Source organism: Solanum pennellii, chromosome 2 (assembly GCF_001406875.1).
Source record: "Solanum pennellii chromosome 2, SPENNV200".
NCBI classification, from domain to species: Eukaryota; Viridiplantae; Streptophyta; class Magnoliopsida; order Solanales; family Solanaceae; genus Solanum; species Solanum pennellii.
The window spans coordinates 8,708,961-8,718,447 of NC_028638.1; positions in this window are offsets into that span (position 1 = coordinate 8,708,961).

Below are 9,487 nucleotides of genomic sequence, written 5' to 3' on the forward strand. Positions count from 1 at the left end.
GGGGGGGGGGGGGGGAGGGTAAATAAATACATATGTAGTTAAAGTGCTGAAGTAAGTTGTGCTACCAAGTTTAGAATTATTTTGATGTGCTATCTCTTTTATTTTTTCACTTGCGACTCTGTATTCAAGGGGACTCGAACTCAAGACCTTTTGGTTAAGGATGAAGAAATACTAACCAAAAGAATATGAAAAAACATCCAAATCGATTGTATCAAACCTAACCGAACCAATTCATGTCATTTTTAAATGAAATTGTGGACTTTTATTTAACTAAATAACCGTCCCGAACAATTGTGATGTTCTTTTAATTTATAAAAAAAACAAAAAATTCCTAAACCAAACTAACCTTAATACATGTAAATATATTTTATTTATTAACGTTATGTCAAAAATAATATACAAATATATTTTTATAACATTTTACAAATATAAATATAAATATTTTTCATATACAAATATAACTTAAGTCTTGGGCCTCTGGTGACTAATTATTCATTAATTAATTAAATTTAAAGTTAAAAGATACTATAAGAGATACTTCATAAAGCAATACGGAAAAATCTATGCAAGCACTCCTATTTAAGTGTTTCTTGAAGAAAATACTTAGGAAAAAAATATTTTAACAAGTGATACTTTAAAACTGAAAATAATAAAAAATTAACCAAATTGTATCGACACCGAAGAAAAACTGACATAATTGAGATGATTTTAAAATTCTAATTTTGGTTATATATTAAAAATATTTGAAAAATTCTGATGGTATAATTTTCTAAAAATAACCGAGCGAATCGTTTCATTGGCACCCTTATATGTGATAATAACAAAGAGAGTATTTGTTCTTTAATATTGCAAAGAGAATATTGATGCCTCTTTCATTTTTTTAATTAGAAGGTATATGTTATTTTTTCAAAGAGGTTGATGACACTCAAATCACCCTTCAAAATCAATCAAAAGAGTGAGCGATCATCGTCAATAAAAACTCAAAGAAGAGTCGGGGTCGAATCTTACAGGGAATGATATATCGTAGAGAATTCCTTATCAAGAATTGTGAACTTCAAAATAGCTCATTGTACTAGTTAGAAAAATTGGGTGGGTGGTACCACCAACTTAATAAAAAGTTTTGGTTAACAATTATCATAATTAAACTAAATATGAAACGAAATCAAGAGTTAACAAGCAATCTAGGGATGCGGGGATCGAAAATCGACGAACATAGGGCTGATTGTGCTACTCTATAGTGATGTACTTACGTGAATAGTCTAATTCATCTTCAATGACACTAATCTTCTTTCGATCTCAAAGAATCTATCTATATAATCTCCTTTCGGTCTCAATTAATTTCCAATCCTAAACAACCTAACTCCTTACTCTATCATCTCTTTCAAGAATAGAGTAAATAGATCCGACCCATAACCTCTCTTTCAAGCAAGTCATAGACATGAATCCTAAATTGCTAATATTGAACACCGACTCTAATTAATCTCTTTCAACATCAACCAAAAAATCAGAAGTGAAAATTAAGTTTGCAACCATAATCCATAATATAACCCCATGGTAATTAGACCGAATTCATGCATGACCAATAAAAAAGTAGAGCATAGCACAATACCACTACATTTAATCAACACCCAACCTCATTAGAGCACCCCTAGAACTTGAGGTTTTAGCCACCCATCACAACAAAAAAAGAAAATATACCATCCATGAAAGCATCCATGGGTAACCTGAAATCAAACAATAAAGCGTAAACACACTTTGAGTTTTACTTCAAATTATCAAATTCAAGTCTCAAACTGTATAACTCCAAGAACTAGAAAAATGTTCTTTCAATAGTAAAATGTTCTTTCCTTCCAACTCAGTAGTCCAACTCTCTCCTTGAACTCTCCCAAAATTATATGGCAATTTATACTTTCAAATTTGGCACAAAATCCACTTAATAACCAATTCGGCGACATCAGTCGGGCTCGCCAAATTCGCTCACTGAATCACCCTTCGCTCCATAGCTTGCCTTCTGACTCTCTAGGCTTCAGGTGTTTGAAACTAAGTTGGTGGACTCAATCGAGTAAAATTTTCACTTTTATTGAATCGTAGAATATAATCTTAGTCCACCTTTCAAACATAAAATCTTTGCCCTGCACACTGTCACTTTGGGCGATGTGTTGTTCTAACTCAGTGCATCATCTTTTCTACTGGAGTTTGTTGACCTTCTTTGATAGACAAAAATGTTATCCATTGTCCAGTTGTGCAAGACCCCAAAATGAGTTAGGGTGCATAGAGCCTCACATGTGTCTATAAGCTTGTTAACATGTTAATTAAGTGTTTTAGAACACGTATGATTGATTTGAAGTCATTCGGAATTCAAGCATCAAATAATGTCTAAGACATTCGAAAGTTAGCCCTTGAGACGTGTATGTGTGACTTGAGTTTGCCTAGTCTATTTGGATGTGTTGCGAGTGTTGTTTGATGCTAAAACTGGTATGGAAGGTCTTTAACATGTTAGATGTGTATTTTCGTTGGAAACGTTCGGATACGACTCCGCAAGGGCCCCGCAAGAGGCTCTCCAGGAGGACCCAAAGGTTGTCGACCTAAACGACTGCCAACAGTATGGTCCGTCGTTGGACCTACTGGGCGTCGGTGCAGACTGTCGATGCAGCCTATGTTAACTGCCAAGTGAACTGTTTTCTTGAAGGGGTGAATGGGAAATTCTCCCCACGTCCTAACCTGACCCTAGGCGGGTTATTTGGTTATTTTTGGGTATATTAAGTTGGTTCAAAGTGTGAAAACCCCATTCCAAATCCATCATTAAAAAATTTGACTTCCCTCTCCCAAAATATCCTCTCTAGAAATCTCCATTGGAGATGAAGCTCAAGAACAACCATGGTGATGGATTCTCAAGCTTTCTCATCAAGTTTTGGTGGTTTTCTCCTATAATGAGGTATGGTGATCCTTCATCTCTAGATAAATTTTCATCTAGAAAGTTCCTTTCAAAGTTTTTAAAGATAGTTCATGATAAAATGTCCAATCTTCCAATCTAGCCATGGGTTCTTTCTCAAAACGTTTTCAAAAGCTTTATCATTAAGAATTGATGATAATGTATTGAATGTAGATTATTTAAATCCAATTGCATAATGAACCCATATTCCCATTCAAAATCTCGATTTAGCCTATTTGTGGGCATTATGATCTTGATTTCATGTTGAGTGAATTATGATTCTAGCATGTTAAATTGTCTATTGCTACTGTTTTGTATTCAATTTGATTGTGAATTATTGATGAGTTATTAATGATGATCAAGGCTTGGAAGTTTGGTAAGGTTAACCTATACTCCTATATCTTCTATAGTGATGAAGTAGTGTACATGATTTGGCCTTGATTCTATGATAACTGAATCATGATTTCGTATATGATATTGTACTTTAGCTACTGCCTATGATGTAGTGTGATGATGAATTATGTGAAATTGATCCATGTGGATCAAGGTTTGAAGTTTGACTTATATTCTCCTATGCTCTATAGATTGATAATGCAATGTAGATAATGTGATCTTAATTCTAGGTAGATGAAGTATGATTTCTTTTATGTTAAGATGCCTTTAGTTACTGCCATACAATTGTATTGTTGATGAAAAATAAGTATTGATCATTGATGGTCAAAGGTTGAGAAATTAGTAAGTTTGCCTATCTTTTTACTTCCTTATAGTATGGTTAGTACAATTGACCTTGTATGGAGTTATGGTATGGTCAACTTATGGTGGCGGTATTTACTTCTTGTCAATATATATATATGTGTTGATTATGGCCTTGATGGCAAATTAATGATATATGAATGGGTGGTTATGATGATCACACTATGTGAAACTTATGCGTAGTTCTACTCTAGTCTATGATTCTAGCTGTGTTGTAAGGTCTCAACATGTGAATGACTATGTTAGGGTTGGTTTAGGTGCTGCCATTGATGAGTTATAATGTTTAATAACCCCTTACCTATGTACCCCTATATGAATGTATGATTAGCTATAGTTAGGAGTCTTAAATGCAAATGTTGTAGTTAGCTAGTCTCCTATTTTAAATTGTGAGTGTGGTCTATGCTTGAATGTGCACTGTGTTCCTAAGAGGGTGGCTGCCTCAAATGTGTTGTTGATAGACATTAGGTGATCATGTTGACCAGTGTACACAAACTCACACTTCATCTATGCTTACAAGTATTATAGGTTCATGGTGTCTAATGAAAGGACATTCTCATGTGCAGTAATGTCTACTACTATGCATGTAAATCTTATGTATATGAAGTATTATGTTATGTATCCCTTAACTAGGATGACTTGATAGGTGTACTAGTATGGGCAAGGATATGGGACATTGTCTATGCATTGCACATGTGTGCCTTGATAGGATAGTTCCTAGGTTGGTGATTTATGTACATGAATATGAATGTATGAGCATGTTATGAATATGTCTTCTATACTATGATGTCAAATGTATGATATGATGAAGTATGAATATTCATAGTGTCTAAATGTGTTTATATGAAAGGATAGCTCATATAGTTACACCTACACTCTTATGCATGCGTTGACACCCAATTTTGTTCTAACATTTTAAAAATTCGTAACTTTTAAGATTTATTTATTTGATAGTTCAAAATATTTTTTTATATAATTTTAAATAAGTTTATCGATAACTAATCTTATTTATCAAAATTTTAAATTTTTTATTTGTTAAATTTAAAATTACATTTTTACATGTCATTAGTTACATCTATTACATTTTTCTTAATATTCATTTTATTCGTTTCATTTGTTAATATTTATTTTATATTTTTTTGCACAATCCAAAAAATCATTTAATATGCGTGAATTTTACATATAAAAGTTGAACAATAATTTTGGGCTCAATCTTGAGCCAATAACTAGGTCCATTGTCTAACAATTTTTATTTAGGATTTCATTAGGTCAAAATAGAAAGTAGTGGAAAATATTAGATTGGAGGGTGAATTTTTAGATTTTATGTATAAAAAAATTCCCTTTTTTTTTCGGGATGAGTATGCCGGAATCCGGCGAACTACCACCACCCAAAACCCTCTTCTCTCCGACCAAACCTCCCTCTCCCTTTTCCATTTTCCTCCCTTAGCCACCACCCTCCTTCCTCACTACCTCCATTCTTCAAGGAAAACCAGCCAAAATAGACACCAAAAGCCACCAGTAAAACCAACCAGCGACCACCGGAAAAACACGCCCAAACCCACTATCATAAACTCCCAAAACCCTGACCAGAATCTCAGTCCAAACCGGTCAACAAACTCCAGCAAGCCACAACCAGCCCACCAACGTTTCATTTCTCCTCTCTCTCGTCCAACTCCGAACTCACCAAGACCCTCACGATTTTCATTCTTCTCCTTCACATTTTCTTCTATTTTTAGGTGCTTTGAGTCAATGTCCGCGGGTTAAGACAAAACCCCAATAATCAGTGAGCTCCAATATATGTCAAAAGAACAACACCATCGGCAACAAGCTCCAACAGTTTACCAACAACTACTTTTATCCGTCCAGATCTGACCAAAACTCACACCGGTATATTTTTTTAAATTTATTTCGAGCTTGTTCATTATTGTGATTGAACTTATTTTGGGTTATTTTTTATTAATTGCTAATTTGCTCGTCAATTTTATTTTTTATTTTTGTTGTTTGATTAAGTTATATTTAGATAATGATTTTGAGAGTATGTATTACTGCTCTTCTTTGGTCATAATGTTTTGTATATTGTAAAGTATTTTTGAGTGCCACGTGGGCCCCAACCATCAAAAGTATTCCATCACTTGTAAATAGTGTGCAAATCAATTATGCATGCCATGTGGAACTCTCCCATTAGTAAATAAGAAGTCCAAGTCATACATATGTACATTCAGCTCATGGCTATAAATAGCCACTGTACATAAAGATACATATATACACTTTTTGAAATATATTACTTCCTCAATTTTCCTTCTTTTAGTATATTAATCTTAGTAAGTTCTTTTATAACACGTTATCTGCACGAGTCTCTGCCAGTTCAAGTAAAGACTTTAAAAGTCTCGGAGGTATAAATTTCCTTTTCTTAAATAATGTCTAATTTCTCTAAACTTGAATTTCTTGCTCTAGACATATTGGGAAAAAGCTATCTATCATGGGTACGCGATGAGGGTTTGAAAATGGAATATCTCACTGTTAAGGATCCTCTGGTGTTGTGGAACAATTTAAAAGATAGATATGACCTTCTGAAGTTGGTCGTTCTTCCACAGGCACGTTATGACTAGATCCACTTGAGACTTCAAGATTTTTAATCTATCAGTGAGTATATCTCTTCCATGTTTAAAATTATCTCACAATTAAAATTATGTGAAGAAAATATCACTGACCATGACATGCTGGAGAAAATATTTTCCACTTTCCCTGCCTCGAGTATGCTCCTGCAGTAGCAATACCGAGAAATGGGATTTAAAAAATATTTCTAATTAATTTCACATCTCCTTGTTGTTGAACAACATAATGACTTACGAATGAAAAACCATGCAAGTCGACCTACTGGTTCTATGCCATTTCCTGAAGTAAATACGACAAATTTTTACCAATCTAGGCGTGAAAAAGGTCGTGGTCCCAGTCGTGGCCGTGGTCATGGTCGAGGAAGAAATTTCAATCATGGTGATCATCTTGCACTAAATAATAACCTTCAACACCAGCAGTGTAAAAAGAAGAATGAAAAACATGACGTAGTGCAGAAGAAAAATTCAGACAACAAATGTTATCGATGTGGAGGAAAAGAACATTGGTCACGTACCTGTTGTACGCCAAGGCACCTGATTGAGCTATATCAAGCTTTCCTGAAGGAGGTGAATAACGCAGAAGCCAACTTTATCTCGGAAGATACTGTTGAACCCATGCATCTAGATTTAGCGGATTTCTTTGAGAATCCCTAAGGAAATATAGATCACTTGATAGGTGATGGGTCTGTGATAATGTATATATATTTCATTTTCGTCGTTTGTATGAACTAGTATGAATATGTTTTCCTAGACTTGTAAATAACTAAAAGGTTGTGTAATATTTTTGTTTAGTAATAATATTATAATGTTTATTTCGTTTATATCTTTTATCTTGAAGAGTATATGGATACCTCAATGATCAATCATGAAGATATTTGTGCAATTGATATTGGAACAACACACGCCATATTCAAAGATGAGAAATACTTCTCCTACTTGGTTAGAAGAAAAGCAAATGTTACTACAATTTCTGGTAATTCATACTTAAACTTGTCATAGAAGATGCTTTGTTCTCTTCTAAATCCCCAAGATACCTGTTAAGTTTTAAATATATTCGCCGAAATGAATATCATGTTGAGACAATAAATGAAATGAATGTTGAATACCTTGGTATTACCAAGATTGTCCCAGACCAGAAATATGTGTTGGAGAACTTATCAACTTTATCTTTTGGCCTGTATTATGCAAAAATAAGTACGATTGAAGCACACTCTATCGTAAACCAGAAGTTTACTGACTTAAAGACTTTTGTGCTTTGGCATGACCGAATAGGTCATCCTGGATCAATAATGATGAGACGAATCATTGAAAACTCAAATGGACATCTATTAAAGAACCTGAAGATTCTTACAAATGATGAGTTTTCGTGTGTTGCTTGTTGCCAAGGCAAATTGATTACTAGGCCATCACCAATGAAGGTTAACATTGAATCCCCTCAATTTTTAGAACGAATACATGGGGATATTTGTGGACCCGTTCACCCATCTAGTGGGTCATTTAGATATTTTATGGTCCTAATAGACGCATCTTCAAGATGGTCTCATGTGTGCCTGTTATCATCTCGCAACCTGGCGTTTGCAAAATTATTGGCACAAATGATATGATTAAGAACGCAATTTCCAGATTATCCCATTAAGGCAATTCTCCTTGATAATGCTGGCGAATTCACATCCCAAGATTTTGATGTTTATTGCGTATCGGTAGGGATAAAAGTTGAACATCCTGTAGCTCATGTTCATACTCAAAATTGCCTTGCTGAGTCATTTATTAAGCGCTTACAATTGATAGCAAGACCTGTAGTTATGAAAAGTGAGTTGCCTACTACGGTTTGGGGTCATGCTATCTTACATGCAGCATCACTTGTTAATTTCACACCGACTCATTATAATAAATACTCCCCACCTTAATTGGTATTTGGCCATGAACCAAATATTGCTCATCTTCGAATTTTTGAATGTGTTGTATATGTGCCTGTAGCACCACCTCAGTGCACCAAGATGGGCCCTCAAAGAAGTTTAGGCATATATGTTGGGTTTTATTCACCCTCCATAATTCGCTACCTTGAGCCATTGACGGGAGATTTATTCACTGCAAGATTTGTAGATTGTCGATTTGATGAAATAAATCTTTCGCAATTAGGGGGAGAGAAAAAGAAACTTAAAAGTGAAATTGCATGGAAAGTTTCATCATTATCTCATCTTGATCCACGCTCCCCTATGTGTGAACAAGAGGTCCAGAAGATCATACATTTGCAAAACATAGCAAATCAAATGCCATACGCATTTACTGATTCAAAAAGGATAACAAAGTCACATATTCCTGCAGTAAATGTTCCTATCCGAATCGACGTCCCCAAAGGACCATCAACAAGTGTCGTAACTTCTGAATCACAAATACGCCTGAAGCCTGGTAGACCATTGGGTTCAAAAGATAAAAATCCTAGAAAAAGAAGTACAAAAAAATGACACTACAAAAGAATCTCACGAAGAAACTCAAGATCTGATTAATCCTGATATTCGTGAAGAGATCAGTGAATCCGAGACTCTAGTAAATAAAGAACTCTCAATAAGTTCTACAGGTGATGGGATAAGTTTAGATCGATCAAAAATCATAGTGGATAATGTTTTCGCATATGATGTTGCACTTAACATTATGCAAGGAAATGAGGATCTTGAACCTCCATCTGTCGAAGAATGTCGACAAAGATGTGATTGGCCAAAATGGCAAAAAGCAATTTAATCAAAATTAAATTCACTTGCTAAGCGTGTGGTTTTTGGACCAGTAGTCCAAACGCCTAGTGATGTTAAATCAATTGTCTATAAATGGGTCTTTGTACGAAAAAGAAATGAGATTATAAGATACAAGACACGCCTTGTTGCACAAGGATTCTCTCAACGACCCGGTGTCGACTATGAAGAAACATATTCACCTGTTATGGATGCAATAACTTTCCTATATCTCATCGGTTTATCTGTACATGAAAATCATGAAATTCATCTAATGAATGTGGTTACAGCTTACCTTTACGGTTCACTTGATAATGAAGTTTATATGAAAGTTCCGGATGAACTTAAAATGCCTGAAACACATAGTTCAAAATCTCGGAAAATGTATTCAATAAGATTACAAAAGTCATTATATGGCTTAAAACAATCAGGGCGCATGTGGTATAATCGCCTCAGTGAGTACT